The sequence below is a fragment of the Ambystoma mexicanum genome, chromosome 4p, assembly GCF_040938575.1.
Source record: "Ambystoma mexicanum isolate Mex_15411 chromosome 4p, UKY_AmexF1_1, whole genome shotgun sequence".
Lineage (NCBI taxonomy): Eukaryota > Metazoa > Chordata > Amphibia > Caudata > Ambystomatidae > Ambystoma > Ambystoma mexicanum.
Window position 1 is genome coordinate 929825122 of NC_090927.1, and position 23029 is coordinate 929848150.

At 40.8% G+C, this 23029-nt stretch overlaps 1 long non-coding RNA gene across 1 annotated transcript in view; it reads left to right on the plus strand.

Annotated features, from left to right (window-relative positions):
• Positions 1–2436: 2436 nt before the first annotated feature.
• The window catches only part of LOC138452636 (uncharacterized), a 249929-nt gene continuing 229336 nt past the window's right edge, over positions 2437–23029 (plus strand). Inside the window, exon 1 of the long non-coding RNA XR_011260277.1 lies at positions 2437–2535. This is a non-coding gene — a long non-coding RNA (uncharacterized lncRNA). The remainder of the gene's footprint in view (positions 2536–23029) is intronic.

The following is a 23029-nucleotide window of genomic DNA, read 5'->3' on the forward strand; positions in this document are numbered from 1 at the left end:
ATATATTTATTTTACGTTCTTGTCTCCCGCTTACCACAATGGTAAGCAGTGCACCCCCGCAACACCCAATTCATGTTACTGCACCAAAGGAGAGCGGGGGTACCCCCGTAACCATTGCTCAGCTTGGGTGCAGTAATGGGAGTCAGTATTTTGTGCACCCCCAAAGTCGCATTGACTGCAGGGGCGCACAAATGAGGGTGAGATTTTTTTACGTTTCCCTTCTTCCCTGATCTGACCCTTCTCCTTGAGTCCCTTCCTGCTGACATCGCCATTGTCACGCTGGGGGACTTTAAACTTCCCAATCCCTCTGCAGCCACCTGCCTTAAACTTAAATCTCTCCGATTTGACCACTCCATCATCCTCCTCCACGAACAGCCTACCCACAATAGTGGGAACTTTTGACTATATTTTTCTCTCTATTCACTCTTCCCCAACCTCTTTATTGATCCCTCTCCCTCTGATCACTCCATTGTTCACAGTAACATCTCGGCCCCTACACCTTCGACTGGACATCTCCCCGTCTTCAATGACTAAGAGCAAATTCAGGAAGGACTATCTTGCCAATCACCTTGATGATGTGAGGAAATCTCTCCTGTCTCCTTTCCCTATTCATGCCTCTTCCACTGACTCTGAGTTTCTCTATGCACTTATAACTCAATTTGACCAACATGATCCTGCTCCCCCATTCACACCTTTGACTCCCCATCTTCAGCCTGGGATCACCTCTGAAATACAGGTCCGCCAAAGAAACATGCGCTGTGACCTACAACACTGGTGCGAATTAAGGACAACTTCCCTAATCCTAGGATACAAAAATGTCCTTGCGGTCCTAACCTCTGCTGTGGATTCTGACAAATCCTTCTAATTCACAAACATAATCTCCTGCCTTTGCAATCACCTCTGCAAATGTTCATCTACCCTCCAATCTTTGCTCACACCTCCCAAACCAAAAATCATTGTCTCCTCCCTTTCTGCTAATGACTTTGCTCACATTTCCTCTAAAATCTCTAAACTTAGTGACACTCTCACATACCTCTGCTCCATTCATCCCCATCCCTCCTTCTTTTCACCACCTCTCCCCACCTCTTCTACAATCAACTACTTCCCCCATCTCCTTTTGAATTAGCACTCATATTTTACATTGCCAACCCATCTTGCGCTCCTATCAACCCTTTTGCTTCCCATCTGGTGAAAGACTTAGTCTCAATCTTGTATTTCTTATCTTCTTATTTCTTATTTCTTATCTCAATCGTATCTCTTAGCCCTTATCTCTCTGAGCTATTTAACCTCTCTCTCTCTCTCTCTGCTGGACTCTTCCCTGCTTCCTTCAAATCTGCAACTGTTTTACCCTTATCGAAGAAACCTTCTGCTGACCCAAAAGTCCCAGTAAACTATTTCCCAAGTACTTTGGGGATAATGGCCTTTGAGATCCACTTCAATCTGGTTTCTTTAGTAAACAGTCCACCGGGACCACACTCATGCTTGCCCACAACTTTCTCTTTTATGCTCACCACTCTAACCCTTCTTCTATACTCATCGTTTCTGACCTTTCTGCCACTTTTGATACTGCCAACCACTCCTCTCTCCTCAATCCCCAGGACCTTGGGTTTGGTAAATCTGTTCTTTCCTGTATTACCTCCTACCTGTAAAATCAATCCTTTAAAATCTCTTGGAACTTGTATACCTTTGACCCCCACCCCTCTCCTTATTGGTGTCCCAAATATCAGTCCTTGGTCTGCTCTTCTTCACCCTCTATACCTCTGCCCTTTTAAGTCTTATCACACCGTTGGGTTTTCACTAACGCCTTTTTGCTGAGACACTCCAATATTTGCTTCTTTCCCTCCTTCATTCCAGCCATGCCAAACAGATAAAGAACTGTCTCACTGCAGTTAGTCACTGGATAGCTCTCGGCTGCCCCATCCTGAACTCTTCAAAAACAGAAGTAATCTTTCTCTTGACTGTCATTGGAGCGCTGATGAAGAATAAATTCATTTTGCAGGCCTGTACGTTATTTGTTTCGGAAACAGAGCTGTAAAAGTAAGCAAGTTGATTCTGGGTATGGGGATTGGCACTGGTCTGCAGCTATGAGTTGACAGGAGTGACAGAAAGAATAAAAAGGAAAAGAATTGTGAATATGCTTCCCTGTGTGAATGCTACTTACATTACGCAAAGTTGTTGCCACAGGAGTTGTTCTGCCACAGGAGCTCTGATCCCTATGCCGTCCTCAGGAGAATGATGACGTGCTAAAACATTCAGGTTCAATATCTCAATGGCCTTCCAGATCTGGTGTGCCACTGAGAAAAAAAGTTCTCTGTGTCAAGCAAACAAAATACCGGAATGCTTGTTCTGTAGCTTTGTTTAATGAGTAACATGTTCGGAGAGAGATCAAAGTGTGGTTGCAGATGGTCACACTTCACACTTGTGTGATCGGTGAAAGGGAACCGCTCCAGTCTGGGAGCCAAGAGCATGTATTAGTGATGCCGCAGATCTGTGAAAGTTTAGTGTGACTTACAGCTATTTACTAAAGGAGAAAAGGTAATTTTGTTGCATGTGCAAAATGAAAACTGTGTTCATTACAGTGTTGGGCCATTGCCTTGTTTACAGCATGTTGTGTGTTGTGGCCCAGTTCCTTTCACATGATTAAAGAAAACATGATGTTAGTAACTATTCAATAACAAGTGTTGTTAGGTTCTAACTTCAAGATTAAAATGCTAGTGAGTGTATGGAGGTCAGAATAAGTATGCAATGAAAGAGTAGCAGAAACACATTAAGGCAGTTTATTGTTATCATTTCATTAAACTATTAATGTGATAGAGGAGTGCCCATGATTGTTGAAGCGCCCTGGTGGGGGAGTTGATGAGTGAGAGATTTCCGGAATCCCAAGGCATTCTCCATGGTTGTTTCATGTTGGATTTCTCCAAGGTGGGAGCCCAGTAGTAAAGGGGTGCCAGTACTCCAAGTCATTCCCTGCAGTTGGAGTTAGATGTTAAAATACTCCAAAGTGGCAGTATAGCAGTTAAGAGGTGTCAGTAATCCAAGGCATTTCTCGGAATGACAGGCATTGTAGTTCTCCAAGGTGGGAGTCTAAAGGTAAAACGGTGCCAGTGCTCTGAAGCATTCCCTGCAATGGTAGACGTTGAAGTTGATTGATAGAGAATTGGTCCAAGGTGGGAGCTGGCATATAAGGGGTGCCGGTACGTCAAGACATTCCCTGTAGTGACAGGTGTTGTGAGACTCCAAGGTTGCAGACTAGTGGTCAAGGGGTGCCAGAAATCCAAGGCATTCTCTGCAGTGGTACACATAGTGGTACTCCAAGGTGTGAGTCCCGGTACAGCAGCCTTTCCCCTATCTTGCTATTAATGCACACATCTGATCTTTTTAGGCATGTTATCATTGTAAATATGGTGGTGTGGATATAGGGTAAGAGGTGTGTCTTGTGTTGGCCTCCATGTAAAGTGAAGGAGGTGTGTTGTGTCTTCTCATTTCCTTCTTCAGCTACATATAGTTTGCAACATACCTTTCTTTCACGACACTTGAGTGCCATCTACCTATATCCCATTAACACATGTGGTACTTTTCCCATAAGCAGTGGGTCTTATGTTGGTAGATTGGAGTTATTGTAAGTCATATCTCAAATCGTTTTGGGACGTGACTCTGTCTACCACTGTACGCAGCGACCCTGAATCATTTATCATTAATAAGTCGGTTCCATCTATCTACATATGTTCTCATAACCCGTTCTTGCCTAGTAAACTGTTAGGGCCAATTTCTTCAATGCTTTAATCATAGTTATTCTCAGTCTAGGATTTGAGTTACGGCACACGGTACCATAATGACCTTCCATGTCACATTTTAGGCATTCTGCGGTCAAGGCCACTATCTCCACAATAATGTCCCTATCTGCCACAAAGCTGACATCTAGCAATGTGTCGTAAATGAACATTGTTTCTGCTGTCCATTTTAGTGTCATAATTTGTGTGAACATACTTATATTTTGTTACAAGGTTGCCATTCCGTGCTATTTGAGCTGTTTCTGCATCAGATGACACAATTTCTTCTTTCTGAATCACTTTGATATATTTCGCGTTGTGTTCTAAATTTTGTACAGCTTTGATGCACTTGGCCCCTAATTCCATTTTGTGTGCAATATCTATCCCTTGTTCTAATGTAGGATCTTTAGCCTGCCCTAATTGTTGCTGTATATTTGGTCAGCAGTGTGGAGCTTTAATTCGTCTCTTAAATATTCATCAATGTTTTCTGTGAATTTCCGTGAGGCAATTAACCCCCAAGAGCTGCAATATAACTGCCAACTGACTTTAGGTGCCTTGTTTGCGAATAAAGGAATAGCGGCGTTTTTCTAGCCTTGCTATTGGTGCATCATATTTCTTTGTGGCACTACTCGCCCCATCTAGGTTTGGAATGTCTGGTAATGTGTGGAATATTATTGATCCTTCTGCTCCTAAGCCACTTAACAATGTGGCCTACTTTAAATCAGTGTTTAATTTTGCTCCACTTTTAGCACGCAGGTAGGCCTGAAAGGTAGCCACCCATGGTTCCCGTGGAATATCCGGTTTGCCTCGGTTGCACAGAACATTGCAAGGTGCCAAAGTGTTGTCCATATTATGCATTATTTAGCTTTATTATGGTAACTTCCGACTTTCTGACACTTTATTGATAGTGTCACAAACCAGTTCCTGTGATATACTTTCTTCTTTTTTTTATGCACCCACAATAGCGTTCCTGTGTTCGTGTAAATTCCGAAATGCCTCTAGGCAGACTGTCACGTCACAATGGCCTGTTGCAGTTGTGCATGTGTTTGCCCTTGGGCTCTTCTCATCGATGTCACAATGCAGCTAGGAAACGTTGCTTCGCTTATTCTCTCTATCGTGCCTCCGTCTCCCTTCCCTGTGCGTCTGCACGTGCATGGGTTCTTTTTTCTATACCATGTTCTGGCCATCAGCGCTATCTGCGCCCTCTGCCGGTGCGCCTTTTGAATGGCAGCCTGGTGTGCTCATTCACTGCTATTGAGTTGGGGCCTTGCTTGTGCACCGTGTGCCAGATGCTGCACCATTTAAACTGTTCGCTTATGCAGGCCATTACGCGCCAGTGCACCTTCTTCCACCTGATGTGCTTGCAGTGGCCTGCAGGTTCCCTTCACCAGTCTTCTCCCTTCAAGTCTTCTCACTTCATCACCAATGTTGTAATTTAAAACGATGACTCCATCAAGTAAGTAGGTTCAAGTGGGTTTATTAAGGTACCCTGCCTAGCTGGCTTCCACCCCATCCAGGCTCAAAATAGACACCCCCGAATCACATTTTCAACCTTCCTCTGGTGTGTTCTGGAACCAATCATCTGTTCCATAACAAACCTTATAAGGTTATAATACACCTATCCCTTTCTAAGTTACCCCTGGCATGAGTGCAAACTTAATGCAGATCTACTACTCCAGCTCACCCTTTTTGGGAGGGCTCTCAGGGACCCTTAGGTTGAGTCTGATGCAACAGACCACTTCCCTAACTTCAGGTATCTCCCACATGGAGTGTGAGGCCAGAGGATGGCATCTGTGATTCATCCCATCACTCGGTGGCCTCAAGCAGGCTCCCACATCCTCCTACTACCTCATGCCAGGGTTCCTCCCCACACCCACCTTTTCCTATTACATCTACAGCCTACACCTATTCAGCTTTTACCCTACTTTTACCCTATTTAACATTCCCATAAAAGACCATGTACATAAGGTTCTATGTTCATTCATTTCCGTTTTTTTCGCTGCATTTTTTGCGAAAATATTTTATTTCAAATTCTGTTTATGTTTTAGCAGCAATTTTCGTTTGTACAATAACAGCATGCATTTTACACAATCTAAAAAGAAACTTTAAACACATAACCAAACAACTAACGACTTATATTTCTACAGAAGCATCTCCAGGAGCCAACCAACTCAGTGTCCTTTCCTTCAATCCCAACCTACAACCCATTTCTCACCCGTTCCCAATTCCCATCCACCCTACCGTACACTCCATTACCTACATTCCTACTCAGGTCAACCAGGTAGAGGACTCATGGGGGCTTATCATCTGGCAAGCTGAACATTGTGTGCACCAGGGTGTTCCATGCAGCTACATGCACTGAGATCTCTCAATCCTGCCCTCACAGCCCTGTTCCAGACAGCAACCTCAGCCAAGGACCAACATCTCAAATAATTCCACCAGCATTCGATTTCGGGGTCCACCTCAGATTTCCAAGCCATGGCTATTCTTCTTTCAGCCAGATCTAACATTGTGCTTCCCACTTTCGCCGCCTTGGATCTTGGGAAGAAGCCAAGCAAGCAGACCTCCGGCGACCAGCTACTGTTCATAATACCCAGTTTCGTCAGACTAATCTCCATCTCCCGCCAAAACCCCCTGATCAGTGGGCACATCCAAAACATATGCAACATATCTACCCCCACCATTCTACATCTAGGGCACCCTTTATCCGTCAATCCCAGAATGAGATATCACATATGCTGTCAAATAGGTACAGTGGAGAACATAAAACTGGGTCAACTTAAACCTAGCATTTCTAAATAACTTTTTTTGATACCAGAGCGCCCTAGTCCATTCTTGCCCTGTCAATTCCCTGCCCTGATTTGTCTCCTCCTTGGTTTTCACCACATATATTACACTAGAAACAGAATTTCACAATGGGGTGACTGCTGCAGTCAGTCACCCCCTTGCAGTACCTTTCATGGCTCTATCCTTGGGGCTCTTGCTCCATGCCTTCTGTGGCTGGCTGGTGAACTGTAGAGTACCTGGCACCTGATGTTATTCGGGGCTGGGACCCAATCCTGTTATTTCTTCTGGGTGGCCCTGTCAACAACGTGGGGCAACCCATGAGCACTGCACAGCTTGCACTCTTTGCTGTATTCAGGTGGCCACCTGCATACTTTGGGGTCTTCCTGCAGTAACTGCCACTACCCACAGACTTTGTGGAACAATGTGGAAAATGTGACGCACCTCAAACCTCATCCCAACGAATCAGAGAACACGTCGTGTGTCCGCGGATATGACGCAAGACAATTGGCCTATCGGTGTCCTGTCCCCGGAGCAAACAGGGAAGTGTGCCCGCGGAGCGGACATAGATATCACACATTTTTTTAGACCTACTTTTTGGTCATTTAAAAAAAAAACTACTGGATGGATTTTCACCAAATCTACGAAAGTATGCTTTCGGGACCAAGGTAAACATCCGTCCAGCGGTTTGGGCTGTAGGCGCAACAGACATTTTTTCTCCATTCAGTCTATGGGAAAAAAATAAATTTTGGGACCCCCCTATAACTTCGCTACCCCTTGACGAATCCTCACCAAACTTTGGAAAAAAATACAGAGTGGCCATATAGTTCATTTGCAAAGCTTGGTGAGGATTCGTCCAGGGGGAGCAAAGTTATACAGCCACCCAAAAATTGCTCTTCCTATGGGTTTAGCAACTTAACCATAGCTCCATGGCCACTACCGCAGGCCATATTTTATATATATATATATATATATATATATATATATATATATATATATATATATATATATATATATATATATTTTTTTTTTTTTTTTTTTACATTTTTTATTTTTTTATTGACATTAGTTTTGTAAAAAAAAACAAATTTTTTTGTCATACTTTCTAATGTTTACATAATGTAATCCTTACAAATGAAGTGACAGATTCAAAGTAAGATGAAGGTTCAAAGTAAGATGATAGGAACGAGCGGAGGGGTGTAAGCAGACAGACACACGAGAAAATACTGATTTCAGCACTTAATGGCTTATAACACGTCAAGGTTAGGAATAATTGAATCCATAAAGTTGATGGTGGCACAGGTTAGTTGGGTGTTTGTCCCTGAAATTAAATAACTCCACCAATCCTGCATATTTCCGTTTTTTGGTGCAAAACGTTCCAAATGCAAGGAGCGTTGAGCAGCGATTGCTGGGCACCCCGTTATCAAATGTATGTTCGTTTCCACATCTTTCATACAAAACCGGCAGATATTACTCGGTGTGGACGGATCTTTCCTTTGCATCAGCACCTCACGAGTTTTATAGAGATTTAAACGTAATCTTAGAAATTGATTTCTATGGTATCTAGAGGGGAATTTCTCAAGATATCTTGGCAGATCTCCGAGCTTCTTTGATGAGACTCCCAGATCTAGTGATGAAGTAAGAGCATTTCGTTTATTTATGTTTGTTATCCAATTCCATTGATGAAATTTTTTTTTCGCTATCTGCGGAGTCGACAACAATAATTCTATGTTGATGTTATGATGTTAGCGTCGAGTAGGATTGACTTCAGTTTTGCTTCCCATTTGTTTAATAGGGCTGCTGATGGATCGTTTGACTGTTCAGATAGGATCTCATATGCTTTTTCTGGTGCTGATAGACGCATTTTCCGCAGTGCTGAGAGCGACTTCCAGACCACTGAATTATATAGCGAATCGAGGCCCAATTCATATCTGATTGCAACCATTGAGAGACATCGGGTAATTTCAAAACTTTTCGCCAAAAGACCCCCTCGATTTGAGTCCAAAATTCCGCTTTTATGTTCCATCCTGCCTCGCTTCCAAATGTTACTGCCAGAGATACCTTTTGCATGTAGAAGATTATTAATGGATGCAGAGTAAATTTTCCATACTTAGCATGCAGTTTTGATCCTTGTTGAGCGAGAATCTTAATTCGGGATAGAACATCAAGGGTCCAACTCTGTTCGCTGATAGAGGTGTTGAACAGCACTCCAAGGTAACGAATTGCAGTGGTTTTTTCTAGCGCTTCATTATTAACTTTCCAGGTGAAGACTGGCTTCTTGGCCTGCATATTTTGGCCGAAGACAATAACTTTTGATTTCATAACATTTATTGCCAGATGATTTTGATTTACATAGACTTGTAAGGATGTCAGAAGTCTTTGTAGGCCAATTTCGGTGGAATCAAGTAAGACTATGTCGTCGGCATAGAATAACCAGCTAAGCTGTTTGCCATTCGCCTTCGGTGGAAACAACCTTGTTTCGGACAAAGCTGCTGGAAGATCTGAGATGAACAATTTGAATAGTAATGCGGCTAGCGGGCAGCCCTGTTTCACACCATTTGTTGTTACAATTTCGTCCGTTAAGTCTCCCTCTGCATTTGTGCGCACACGGATGGTAGTGTTCGAATGAAGTGCCAATAAGGGCGACAGTAGTTGTGGTGGGCAGCCCCAGGCCTTGAGTTTTGACCATAATAGTTGTCGATTAATGGTGTCGAAGGCCTGTTTGAGGTCAACAAATGCAAGAAACAACCTTTTCTTGCAGTTCAGGGCGTCCAACTTTACCAGATTGAGAAGCAGTTGATTTAATTCCACTCCCACTCCTTTTGTGAAGCCAGTTTGCCTTTCATTGATCAGATTTGCTTCGTCAGCCCATCTAGCGAGTTTTTTTTGTAAGAATGTGGCAAATATTTTGCCCATAGTATCAAGCAACGCGATAGGACGGTAGTTTGCTGGATCTTCGCGGTTGCCTTTTTTGAACACTGGGACAATTACTGCTGAGGTCCATGAGGCCGGAAGAGTTTGTGTTGCTGCTATTCGATCGAATAGTGTTTTAATGAAAGTTGCCCATTGTTTGCTATTAGCTTTTAGCATTAGGTTTGATATGCCGTCTGGGCCCGCAGCCCTTGAATTCTTGAGCTTTCTAATAGCGATTTCGATATCTTCTTCAGATTCAGTTGTATGCGAAGTGCGGCTTTCCGACAGCAATGGTCCAATTTCCACAGCGTCCAAAGATGTAAATACAGACGTGTAGTGTTTTACCCAACAGGATGCAGACACACCATTGGATAATGCAAACGTCTGTCTTAAATGGCCGTTGTTAATTAGTTCCCATATGTTTTTGCTATCTTTTTGTGTTGTTACACGCAGCATTTGTTCTGCTTGCTCTTGGTCATGAATGCAGTTAAATGATTTTAGCCAGTTTCGATAACGTGATCGTCTCTTCGCAATTTGTTCTTGTGCATTTCCATCTGCTAGTTTCTTCAATCGCTGAATGTCCTTTTTTAGCGACTTCTTGGCTTCAGATAGTTCTTCGCTGAAAGAATGTTTATTTTTTGTCACTTTGATGTTGTGCCTATTTGAACATGAAGAAAATTGCAACAGCAACGGCACGTAGTTATTCGCGTTGCCCTGCTTATTATCGTGACAAAAGTCAGCGGTCAGGATGTCAATCTGACGGCTGTTTATCTTTAGTCGGTTTTGCGCAGTATTTGTAGTTAGGGATGTTTTGTATCTTGGCTGGGTAGTTTTGTTTTCCAGCTCCCAAAATACCCTCAAGACATCATGATCGCTCTTGTCCGATTTTATTATGGTCAGCATGGAAATATGTTTGTGTAGACTATCAGACACCCAGATGTAGTCTAAGGTTTTTCTTAGTTGACCCCTATGCCAGGTGTCGGCTGCTGGAATGTCGCCTGTGGTACAGCCGTTCAGCATTGTGCAATGTCGCAAACTTAATTCATATTCCCATTTATGACCGCGATCGGCAGGGTCAGAAAGATTTTTGGACTGATTCCGAGAGATGTGTGTTTTGTCTTGGTTGAACCAAGAATAGTTAAGGTCTCCGCAGATCAGGACGAAAGGGTCGTCGAACTGCACAAAACTGGCATCAATTTGCGCCATGATTGTTGATAAGTACTCAAGTTCTGAAATCATTGCGGGGTTCCAGTAAGTGTTTATTATCAGAAGATGTTTTTTCTTTTTAAAGTGGGCTTCACATGTTGATTCTAAGGTTATGGCTTGCACAAACAAGTTTGGGTTTGAACTGTTGATCACAGCCCACTCGAATGTGTTTTTTAATAGCGTGAGTAGCCCTGAAAATGGTCTGCCAAATTGATTTTTCCCCGCAGCATTTAGGGCCACGGAATATCCATCACAGACAGGCGAATTACGGAGCCAAGTTTCTTGCAGGCAAATTATTGGGCTTCTTAAATCTGCCGCTGGTCCGGGTTGAAACAAATGTGTGAATCCTCTTGTATTCCACGAGGTTAACAATGGGGTCATACAATTTGACCCGACGTTATCCTAGTCACGCTTGTTCCGGTTGTATATATTGGATGAAAGCAAAGGTTGTTCTCTGAGCTGTTTCCACAGATTGTCTCTTTTTGACCTGTTGTGGCCGGTGGATTTGGAAGAATTTGAGTTGACAGTGTTGGATGAAGGCTGCTCATTACATATCGTTAGATCGAATCCGTAAAATACTAGGTCATCTTTGGCATCGAGCAGTGGTTTTGCTACGTGTCTGGATTTCATGTGAAGAATGACCCAGTCAGTTCTACGTTCTGATTTGTATTCTACGATCGCTATGTCGTCAGATGATATAATACGTAGAGCTGGGATATAGTGCAGCAGCTTCATTATATTGGCACGATTCAGGTTTACATCGTTTTTTTCTTCAAGGATGTTTTCTAGTTCCAATTTCCACCATCGTGAATTAGATTGTCCAGTTACTCGATTATTTGAGTTGGTCTCGGGATGACCGTTTTTCGTCGAGTGAGCTGCAGTTTGCTTCGGATGAAGCTTTGAAGCAGGGGACTCAACTGCTTTTGATGTTGATTTTATTGAAGATTTCAGGTGCTGAACCATCTTAGACGATGACAACGGTCTTTCTTTTTGTTTATCCTTAGGATTTGTGGATTCCTGAGGTTTGAACGACTGTTTAGTTGAATTCCGCGCCGCTTGGATGCCATGAAAATCGTGCCGTGGCCGCGGACATTCGTCAGCCGAGCTGACGACAGTTGCTGAACAATCTTCGTCGTCAATTGAAAAAGGAGAAAGGTCGCATAGATCGATTGAAGTGTTTGAAAACAATTCCTCGGAGAGGATAGACTCTTCACGTCTACGCTTAACGGATGGAATTGGTAAGCGATCTAAATCATTGGTGGAGATACACTTATCTTGCGGTTTTTCCAATCTGGATTTCAGGGCACTTGTTTTGGAAGCAACAGGGCGTGGAGGGGTTGTCAGATTTCTTATAAATTTCTTTGCGCCGTTAGAACGTGACCTTTTCAGGAGAGGTTTATTTGTGATAATATTCGTCTTTTTGCTAACGTTTTGTGTTCCTTTTTGAGTAGAGTACTTTGCTTCCTTGACTTGTATTGATTTGGCAGGACCAGAGAAGATTCCAAACGAGACATTTTGAATTGCAACTACTCCTTTTGCAGTTTGAGGTCTTAGAGGTGTTGGATCATCCGCCTGATCGGCAACTGGTTTTAGAAGGTTGTCAGTGATCTTTCCGTTCGAGGGTGATGGTTCAACAACTTCTTTTGTGGATTGTGATATATATTCAGTAAAAAAACTTTGTTAAAGGGACGTTATGGTTAAGTTGCGCTACTAAAAACCTATGAAATTCAGTGAAAAAAACTTGGTTAAAGGGACGTTATGGTTCCACGTAAAACCGAAAAAAACCTTGAAATTCGCCAGTTATGGTACGCTAAGCAACCATAACTCGTGCCACCACCGTGCACTGCTAAGACTAAGACCCAAGACATCAAAGATGACATCACAAATGTCATTGATGACATCACTGATGACATCAAATGTCTGGCTCCCTCTTTTTTCCTTTACTGACATATCTAGGCCAGTAACAGTCAGGAACAAAAATTCATATACTCATAATTCATATTCACTATATTTGTAGTATTTCAAATATGTTCTTACAGTAATTCACTTGGTGTTCACTCACAGCATATGGAACATATACATAAGGGAAAACACAGATTTGGAAAACAGCAATGCTTTGTGTGTATAAAGATAATCAGTAAGGTTATCAACACTTTCTTATAGTTCTGCCTTTTTTTAATGACTTTACTTTCCTGGATATGCTCATGTTTGTATACATTCTATGCACACTACTCTCCTTAGGGTCCAGTCTCATTATATGATACTTATACATAGCAAATTAGTAGCTTTGAAGCAGCGCGATCATTTCTGTGTATACAGTTAATCAGTTGGGGTATGAAGATTGGCTGGTAATACTGTTGTTTACTTAATTTTTCCTGTATATGCTCATATTTGTATGTGTTGTTATTTATGATTTGTTTGAATAATGTAATTATGTAGAAAGTGAGTTTTATTAGCTAGTTATTAAATGTTGCACAGTAGATAAAACTGTAATAAAAATCATTTATAATTTCACTATTCAACATGGTAAGATTAAAAATATTGCACATCCATCATGTATGTTGCACTAAATGCCTATGTTTCTACATGAGTAGCTTAGTATACTGGAAAAAACCTGATAATAGAATGGTATTCATATCAATGCATTACTTAATGCACTACGTACCTCAAGATTTTTATTTCAATATTCCTTCACACTTTTTGAATCAACATTCCTATAAGAATCCCTTCTACAGACTTTTCATGAAAAGAAAATGCCGGTGTGATGTCATCAGTGATGTCATCGATGACATTTGTGATGTCATCTTTGATGTCTTGGGTGTTAGTCTTAGCAGTGCATAGTGGTGGCGCGAGTTATGAATTTCAAGGGTTTTTAGGTTTTACGTGGAACCATAACGTCCCTTTAACAACGTTTTTTTCACTGAATTTCATAGGTTTTTAGTAGCGCAACTTAACCATAACGTCCCCTTAACAAAGTTTTTTTCATTAAATGTCATAGGTTTTTAGCAGCACAACTTAACCATGAAGTCCCTTTAACAAAGTTTTTTTCACTGAATATAGATATAGATAATGTAAATGTTATAAATGTTTACTAAGACTCCCTTAGCTTACATATATAACATAGAAAATACTGAACCTCCTGCCCCGCTAGTAATTTTGATGTGCGCGGACCGCGTGCATGACTGCGGATGGGCGCGGTCACCGTCAACACTATCCAAAAACTCAGGGGGTATCTTACATTATTGTATCATACAATAAAAACACCAAACATGTTAAAAAAGCACCACATGAATAAATTATATTTAATAGTAAATAAGAAGTGGAAACTGTATATATATAAGACATCAACCATCCACTGAAATAGTGTTTCCAATATAATGGAATATACCAAAACAAAATAAATATGCCTCCAACAGAATTACTTCACAGAAACTGTGCAGCAAAAAGCAAGAGCATACCTACACAGCAGTAACACCAAAAGTTTGTAAGAAACTAGTAAGTACACAATATTTATTTCATATATTTATACATTTTCAGTATTACGTACACTGAAACTAATATTTGTATTTTTTACAAAGATATGTCCAGTACTTTGGAATGGCTGGAAGAACATTTCCCACAAGTTTAAATGAATGAAGATAGTGATACTAATGGCAGACGCAACATTTCTCTATGTAAGCTAATTAATTACCATTACTTTATGTGTAGTTAACATATTATTTTTTTTAACAGACCATACAGACAATAAATGTAATATACCAAAAGAGATATTAGAAGATCCTCTGAAACGAATGGAAATAAAAATGGATATGTTAATGAAAAGTTTCAATCTTCTAAAACAGCTTGTTGAGTACCACATTAAAAATATCACTGTCCCACATGTACCTGTTCCCCCTCTCCATGTCCCAGCCAACTATCCCCAAACCCTCCCCAGCAAGAAAAACCTTAAAATGAGACTTCCATCCCTTCCTCCCCTTCCATACATCATGTCCAAACCCCTAAGTCCCCAGTATTTGTTTCATGTTTTCATGTTCTGCTTCCCCCTCTTTTTCGTAGTTTTTATATTGTTAAACAATAATAACATTTTAAGTTTGGTCTTAGTATATGCCTGTGTCTTTTTTTTTTAAAAAAAGGCATTTAGGGTGTCCGCAGAGAGCGCGGGTATCCATTATGTCCTCTATTAACCAAAATGGGGGTGTTTTAAGGACACTATACATGTTCGTACTGTTCGTAATTAAAATGGAGGTGTCCTTAGAACACACAAGATGTCCGCCTGTCTGCAATTAACCAAAATGGGTGTGTGCTAAGGACAATATACCTGTTCATACTGTTCGTAATTAAAATGGAGGTGTCCTTAGAACACAAAAGATGTCCACCTGTCCGCAATCACCCAAAATGGGGGTGTTCTAAGAACACCCCCCTATTTGTAATGTCCGCAACCAGAATTAAAATATCCGTCGAACACATATCCCGCCTGCCTATCCGCAAAGTTTTGACGCACATTTATTTTATTCGGGGACTTCAACTATTCGTAGAACACCCGTGCACATGCGCACCACACCCTTGAGTCCTACGAACATCGCACCTGTCCGTAACTGTCCGCCGCATGTGTCTTGCTCTTTTAATTAGTTTGTGGACCCAAACACTGTCCGTAGAACACCCGTGCCATGTGCACAACCGCCCCTGTGCATTTGATGTCCTGCGGAGAGCCGTCCTATTCGTGAACGTGTCCGCGATGTCATCATGTGACCACACTCGCGCTGAGCGTGTGCCCTGATTTGCGGACACTGTCCGAGCCCCTGAACATTCCAAAGTATACAGTAAAAGTTCACCATTGCACATGTCCCAGACAATGTCCCTGCCGATCTACATACTTTTTGGAACTTTTTGAGCCCTTTCTTGGTGTTCGTAGTGTTCTGGGGCGGGTATCCGTGAAGCGGGCCCCAGCTCCCCCATGAAAGGCCACACCCCAGAGCCGATCCTCATTCTGCTTTTGGATTTCCAAAATTTCAAACAGGACAATTGTGCAGGTTGCTGTCCTTTGTTCCTGCTTCCTAGTTCCTGGTTATTAACCTTCCAGAAGGCATCCCAAATTGTTTCTACTGCTACTGCCTCAGCATAAGCACCCCCAGTCCCTCCAGCACCACCACGTCCCCAAGGGCCTGCTGAGGGGAACAGGCGTGAGGATGCAGAGGAGAGGGATGAAGAGGATGATGAGGATGAGGTACTGGAAGTCCCTACTACTAGCCCTCATCATGAGTCTTGGGTGTGGCTGTTATTTACCACCATTGATGGAAAGTCAAAAGCTGATGCGAGCAAGGTGATCTGCACTCAGTTCCACATGGTGCTCAGTCGTGGCAAGCCTAGTTCGTATAGCTATGGTACTACATTAATGAAGCAACACCTAAACTCGTACCACTATGGGGCTATTCGTAAGGTTGTACCTTGTGATGACCATAGTAGGTTCAGTTCCTCTGCAGTATTCTCCGTTTCTGCTCCTGTCAGCACAAAAGACAATCCTGTGGGAAAGCACATCCCTCCAGCTACCTAACAGGCATCCATGATGATGTTGACCCTTACCTTTCAAAGGTCACAATATTGTGCATGTACTGCAACGCAATACTCTACAGGGAGGAAAACCTTTGGAGTGCTTTCAAGACTACGGTCAAGGGACATCAGAAGGTCTGCGACCTACCTCAATAAGGCCCACCCTACATCTTCCTCTCTCCACCTGTCCTTTCCTATCCCCGTGGTTGGTGTCCCTTACTTACCCTCCTTTCCCCTCCTTTCCTTGTGGGTCGTGTTTAAAAAACCCCAAAAATATATAAAACAACAAAGAGCCGCCTTTCACAGTTTAAAAATAGAAGTGACAAATAAATACTGCAGGGTCCTGTGTATTTTTTAGAAGTCCGCAGACATGTATTTTTTGGGAGTATTGCCCTATCAGAACCATTGCACTTTTCTATAGTGGTAAGTGGTGGCACTGAAAAGAGCCTTTTTGTGGTGTTTTATTTTGTTTCAAAAACTTCAAATGGTCAACACCTACTGCAAAATGGATTGCTGTAATTCCAAAAAAGATCGCAATGCATTTTGTATGTTTCGCAAAACATTTGATTGCTGGCATAAGTAAGATGTACTCCATCTCTGTGAAAAATGTGTCTGCTATAAAATATAATGTTTTCATTCTGAAAAGAGGACATACCAACATCTCTCAAAAAGGCACAAACAGCCTTGTTAACATTGCACCTTGCTTTCTCCATTTGTGGACCAAGTAAAAAAGAACGCAACCACATTTGTCTCTGCGCAATATGGGAAAAAGGTACTCTGGAGTTTGGATACATGTAACCATGACTTTCCCAAGTCCTTCTTTCATTTCAAATTGCAAAGAGATTCCAGAGACATGTCCTAAACTGTTCCCTTCACAATGAATAATAATAATGTTTGGATGACGCTGTGTCACCAAAGAATCACAGAGAGGTACCAAATCCACCCACTTCATTCCACGCACTCCATGCCAGTGCACTTCCACATGAGAGAATCCAAGATGTACAGGCACTCCAGTGATCTGCATGCACCTCCAACCAATTTATCCAAGAATCTCCCAAAATCCAGACAATCCGTTTTCTGAAACACACAGCCATAGCTATCTGCTCTTCTCTCAGGAAAAAGACCTACTGAAAAACTCTCTCCTTACAGAACACACCCAGTAAACCTTCTTAACCAATCCCTTGATATGTTCATTCTCATTTGCATACCTCTCAATCCAAAATCCCTGTATGTAATACGCGCTGTCTGCGGACAACCACAGTGTCCGCGGACAGATCACAAATCTAAACGTGTGGAATGAAAATTTAAATAGTGTGCCCCATTTTTTGCCAAAGCTTCAAAAACACCTTTTATTTTGTATTTTTTTTATTTTCCTCCAAAAATCTTCACATTAGCTTCTCCAAAGCAAAGCAACCCTTATGTTCCAAAACAGCATGACATTTTCCATAAAAGATAAAGAAATGCCATCTTCTTTAAAATAAACATTATCAGAATCAATGTTCTCATTAATACAAAAAAACATACCAGCTCTAAGCATGAAAGCAAACATGCCTCGGTTGATTGCACACCTAGCAATATTTTGCTGAGGACAAAAAACAAAACTATTGTCCCATACTGCCCTAGGTAACAAGGCAGAAAAAATAACCTTGGCATTTGGAAGGACTTTCATGATTGCCTGAACCAAGTTTTGCAGATCTTGCAATAAAGTAGCGGCACTGACATAGCCCACATGCACAGCACCACAGTGCAGGACAACTACATCTGGACTATTGAACCTAGCCATATCCTGACAAACTTCCAAAATTGCCTGCAAATAAACACCAGGCACAGTACTCCACACCACCTCCATTCCTTTTACATCAAAATTCTTTGCAACATTCCTACATTTAGCATACTCCTCCAAACTATCAATAAACATATTTCCGAGCACCAACACCGTTACTTTCTCCACCTCTGCCATCTTCACTACACTCAGTCTCATTCAACACAAACCACAACCTCAACATCTGATTGGCTGATCCCTACAGTCCCTTTTCCATGCTGGATTTGCTGAGAAACCCCGGATGTGGCACGCTGTCCGCCGACAACCGTAGTGATCGCGGAGCGCATAACAATGGGGCAGCCCTTCTACCCTTTCCACTTCACTCTCTGCACCATTCCCTCATTGGATACTGTTATGCAGTCACACAATCATCCACCAATCACATCCAAGAACTCTACATCTAACTCTATCATCACAAATCAGCACTTTAGATGTACGATTGATCACTCTCAGTACAATTTGGCTGTGACTGCAAAGGACCTACAGCAACAACTACTATAAAACTCCCCAAGACTTCTACTTGCAGATTCATGCACGTCCACATGCATGAACACAGACTACAGGTATACATATTTTCTACACAGTACATGTACAGCTCTTCTAGGAATACAATACATCTGGGGAGCATAGCTCAGTGGCAACGTGCGCACCTTGAAAGCAAGATGACGCAAAGCAACACAGGTTCGATCCCCGAGTCCTCGCATAGAAATGTCTGGGTGTTTAAGTGCGTTATAAAGACGCAACTGAGATAAAATAATTACGCAACCAAAAAACAAACTATTCCCGTAACAGTGCCTTGATGCCCGTTGGCTGTGTGAGTGCTTTACAAATGTAAAATAAAATAAATCAAAAATATAAACCGAGTAACTGCCACTTACCCTGTAAAAGCTGTAAAATGAATTTACTGTCATTTCTCCCATCTGCTGTGATGAAGTGTCAATTGCAAACCTTTCTGCTCTCCAAATTTGTGTTTACACCCACACCTTTCTAAAAAAATATTATTTCATATTATAAGATGGGAGAAATAACAGTATAATTATGAAAACAAAAAATAGCAATGTCTACATTAACAAAAGTGCTATATATATTCACTAACTTCTTTCTTTTACAGTTGCAGTGAAGACCACTCTCCTGAAAAGCAGCAGCATCTGAAGTACAAACAAGGACTTAGAAGAAACCAACTCTTTCCATACAAAAAAGTACAATACTAACATAATGCTCTAACTGTTACTCAAACACACTAGCATTTTAGTATTGTAGAACAAACAAGTGTATTAACATGTTACCATTAGATGTAGTATTAGTGCTTCCCCTTACCTGTTCCATACTTTATTTTGTCATCTGAACCCAGTATAGTAAAACACAAATACAAGAATAGCCTTCCCAACTTGATGTAGCTGACCATTGCACAATCACACACCTCCACAATCATCCTTAGCATCATACTCAGACACTCATGAACAAAGCACGCATACACTGACAACAACCCAACCCAAACTTTCTTTTTTTCTCCAACAGACCCCAAAGAATGCCTACCAAAAAGCAACTTTGTAGACAAGAACGCAGAAGTAGAGTAAATCAAAATAAAAGTATCCGAACTAAGCATCCATCTCTAGCAGATTTTGTACAAAAAGTTCAAACAAAAAGCTAATACAGTCATTAAGTGAAACATAACAGGCTTCCAGTACAGAAACTGTCCCTCCTCTATCAAAATGTAAAACGAAACAGAAAGTAATTAACAAGATTTCAGCTACCACTACTGCTGACGCTGCACCTATAAATCTTGTTGTAGTGGTAAGTAAGCATACTAAAAACAATATGTTACAGAAAATGTTTCACCACAGAGTCCTTCAGAACCTTAAAAAAAATAGGAGAGAAATCATGCGCAAACCTTAAAACCTACCATAGAAAATTAATCCTAGAAGCTCTCATAGACAGTGCAATCCTTCTCAAAAGGAAGTTATTTATTTTAGTTTTAAACAGAAGGAAACCACTAACAAAACAAACTACTAAACTACAAAAAAGACTTCTCAATAAACAGAATATCAGCAAAAATAGCTTCTTAAACATCTCTGGATGTGAATGGAGTCACACCATGACCACAGAATCATATTCTAATGAAGAAGCATATAAACAAAAGCAAACAAACCCAATTGCCATACATAGCAGTGGGCGAGGGTATGAAAAACTTAATGACACCTTTATGGAACAAGAAACTCTGCTCACAAAAATATTGCCAGAAAACTCAGTATCACCTCCCCATTCTAATGAACCAAAACATCCAGTCTACAAATGGCCGTGCACAACAAATTGTAACATTGCCAAAACATTGTTAAAATCTTTGCGCTAGTTCCTCAATCAGTATGTAAAAAGTAAAGACAAATTCAAAATGAAATTACTACAAAATATGGATGCCTGTCCAGTGGGCAAATGCACAGAACTACAAGGACATCCATTAGCCTGCATTTCAGGACCTATTTGCAAAAGCACCTTCCATCATATCAAAATGATATCAACACATCATTCAACTATAATAAATCTGGTCCAAAAACTCTATTATGCTAAAAGTCCTGCTTTAGCACTAGCCAATTTAAATAACAATCTTTTCATGGTACAGCCAAACAACTACTCGAAGAAATAGAGCATATCCAGAGAAAATATTTTGGAATTGAAAGCCACTTACAAAATGCAATAGATGTACAACAAACAAGCAACTACTGTACAAATAGCAACCTTCTATTAAACACATATAAAAAAGAAATACTAAAGTTTAAAAGTACTTCCTCTGAAGTACCAAACTATGTGTGTGTGTGTGTGTGTGTTTGTGTGTGTGTGTGTGTTGCCACAGGAATTCTTATAAAAGTACCACAAAAACTGTAGACATAATGTACAAAATAGAAGACAATGAAGATTCCAAATGGTTCCAATTAGCTCTCTACCTTATAGCAGAAAACAAATACGACCTTACTGACCCCTTAATACTTTGCAATTACTGCACTGCAAAACTTGACAACAACCAAACACCTTCACATGCTATCACAAATAACTTGGAATTATTCCCACTACCAAAACCACTGCAACAACTACATTTATATGAGAGCATCATAATTCAAACAGTGCACCCATTTCAAGCAATAATACGCCTCCAACCAAAAACAGCAAAATTACCTCCCTCTGAATTAGTGAAAGGCATTTGTGGCAAAGTAGTTTATTTACCATTAGATCTTAAAGAAAATGTACACACTCTAGGCGTGCAATGGCCAAAAGATCAATCTTTAATTGTCTTAGTAAATGGCGTACCTACAAAAGACAAAAGAAATTGCCAACATCTCGTGGACTTACATAAAGTTAGACAAGCCCTGCAATATCTAAAATAAACAACAATGAATACTACAAAGAAATTAATATTGAAGAAAACCTGAGAGAAACCAATGAAATAATTCAAGAGGCACCAGAAACTGGTCAATTTGAACTTCTAAATCCTGCTACAGAATCCAGTATTTTAGACCATTATACAATTCATCCTTTACACTCTAAAGACACTATAGATGATGCACTGGAAATGTACCAAATGTGACAAGCCAAAGGATCTCCAATCAGCATATGGGAAAAAAGTATAGAAGCACGGGCCTTTCCTCTACTCTTTCCTACTGGAAAAGGAGGAAGGTACGATGATACACCCACACAACAGCATCAGAATATCGCTCGTTACAAATGTATACAGACAACCCCAGATTCAGTCAAAATGTGGAATACATATTCCACCTTCTCTTTGAAAGTGAACTAGCAAATCTATGCTACGGAGTTGCACACACATTAAAATCAGGCACCCATTTTCAAAATATGTCAGATACACAATTATTACAAAGTGCAAGAAAAAGATAACATTTTACAGTCAAGTACTACAAAACTTTTAGCAAACATGCGTGGTACAAAAGAATACTGGTTCCGACATCACAGAGATGTACGCTGTATAATAGGAAACCTTGTCCCACCCACTTGGTTTGTTACATTAAGTTGTGCAGAATATGCGTGGGAAGATTTACACAATTTCCTAAACATAGCAAACAAAAACAAAACAAACATTGATATACAAAAAACAGAACTCTGCTCTCTAGATCCTGTAAATGTATCAAGATATTTCCATCATTTCTTCATTGCTATGCTACACTTTTTTTGTAATAAGACTGTTCGGAGAAGTTCAACACTTCTTCTGGAGAACAAAATACCAAGCCAGAGGAGCACCACGCATCCACATGCTATTATGGATTAAAGATGCTCCTAAATTTGGTCAGGACTGTGATGCCACTGTTTTGCAGTTCACCCAAAAATATGTCACTTGTGAAATCCTTTCACAAACAACAAAGAGTGACCTTCATGCACAAATTTTACAATTTCAAAGACACAAATGTGGGAAATATTGTCGTTGCAAATATAAAAAAAAGGGAAATACTGCATCAAATGCAGCTTTGGTTTCCCTAGACCAGTTTAAGCAGCAGGTCAAGTAAACAACTTATTGTCTTCAGTCAGACATAGGGTCAAAGGTAAATCACATAAGAACACATATTACATAAAAAGAACAGAAGAATCAAAATACATCAATGATTACAATGCAATCATTGCCCTCCTATGGAATGCAAACATAGATGTGCAGTACATTGCAGACAATTCACTGCAGTTGCACAATATGTCACAGCCTCCTTAACCAAAGCAGGACCTCTGGGATGACATATCATCTGACAAAACGCTATCACAGAAATTGTACAGCTTAGGCATAAAAATGCTCTCTCATAGAGAAAGTGGCTGCTATGAAGCTGCAGACCGCTTAACTGGTACTGCCTTGTATGGAAAATCTGACAATATAGTATGGTTTAATCTTGGTCCTGCTAAATCTAGAAAAAGATTTCTCAAATCATAGGAGGACATAGAAACAATAGCCACAAATGATCCCAACAACCAAGACATTTTGAAAAACAATTTACTAGAC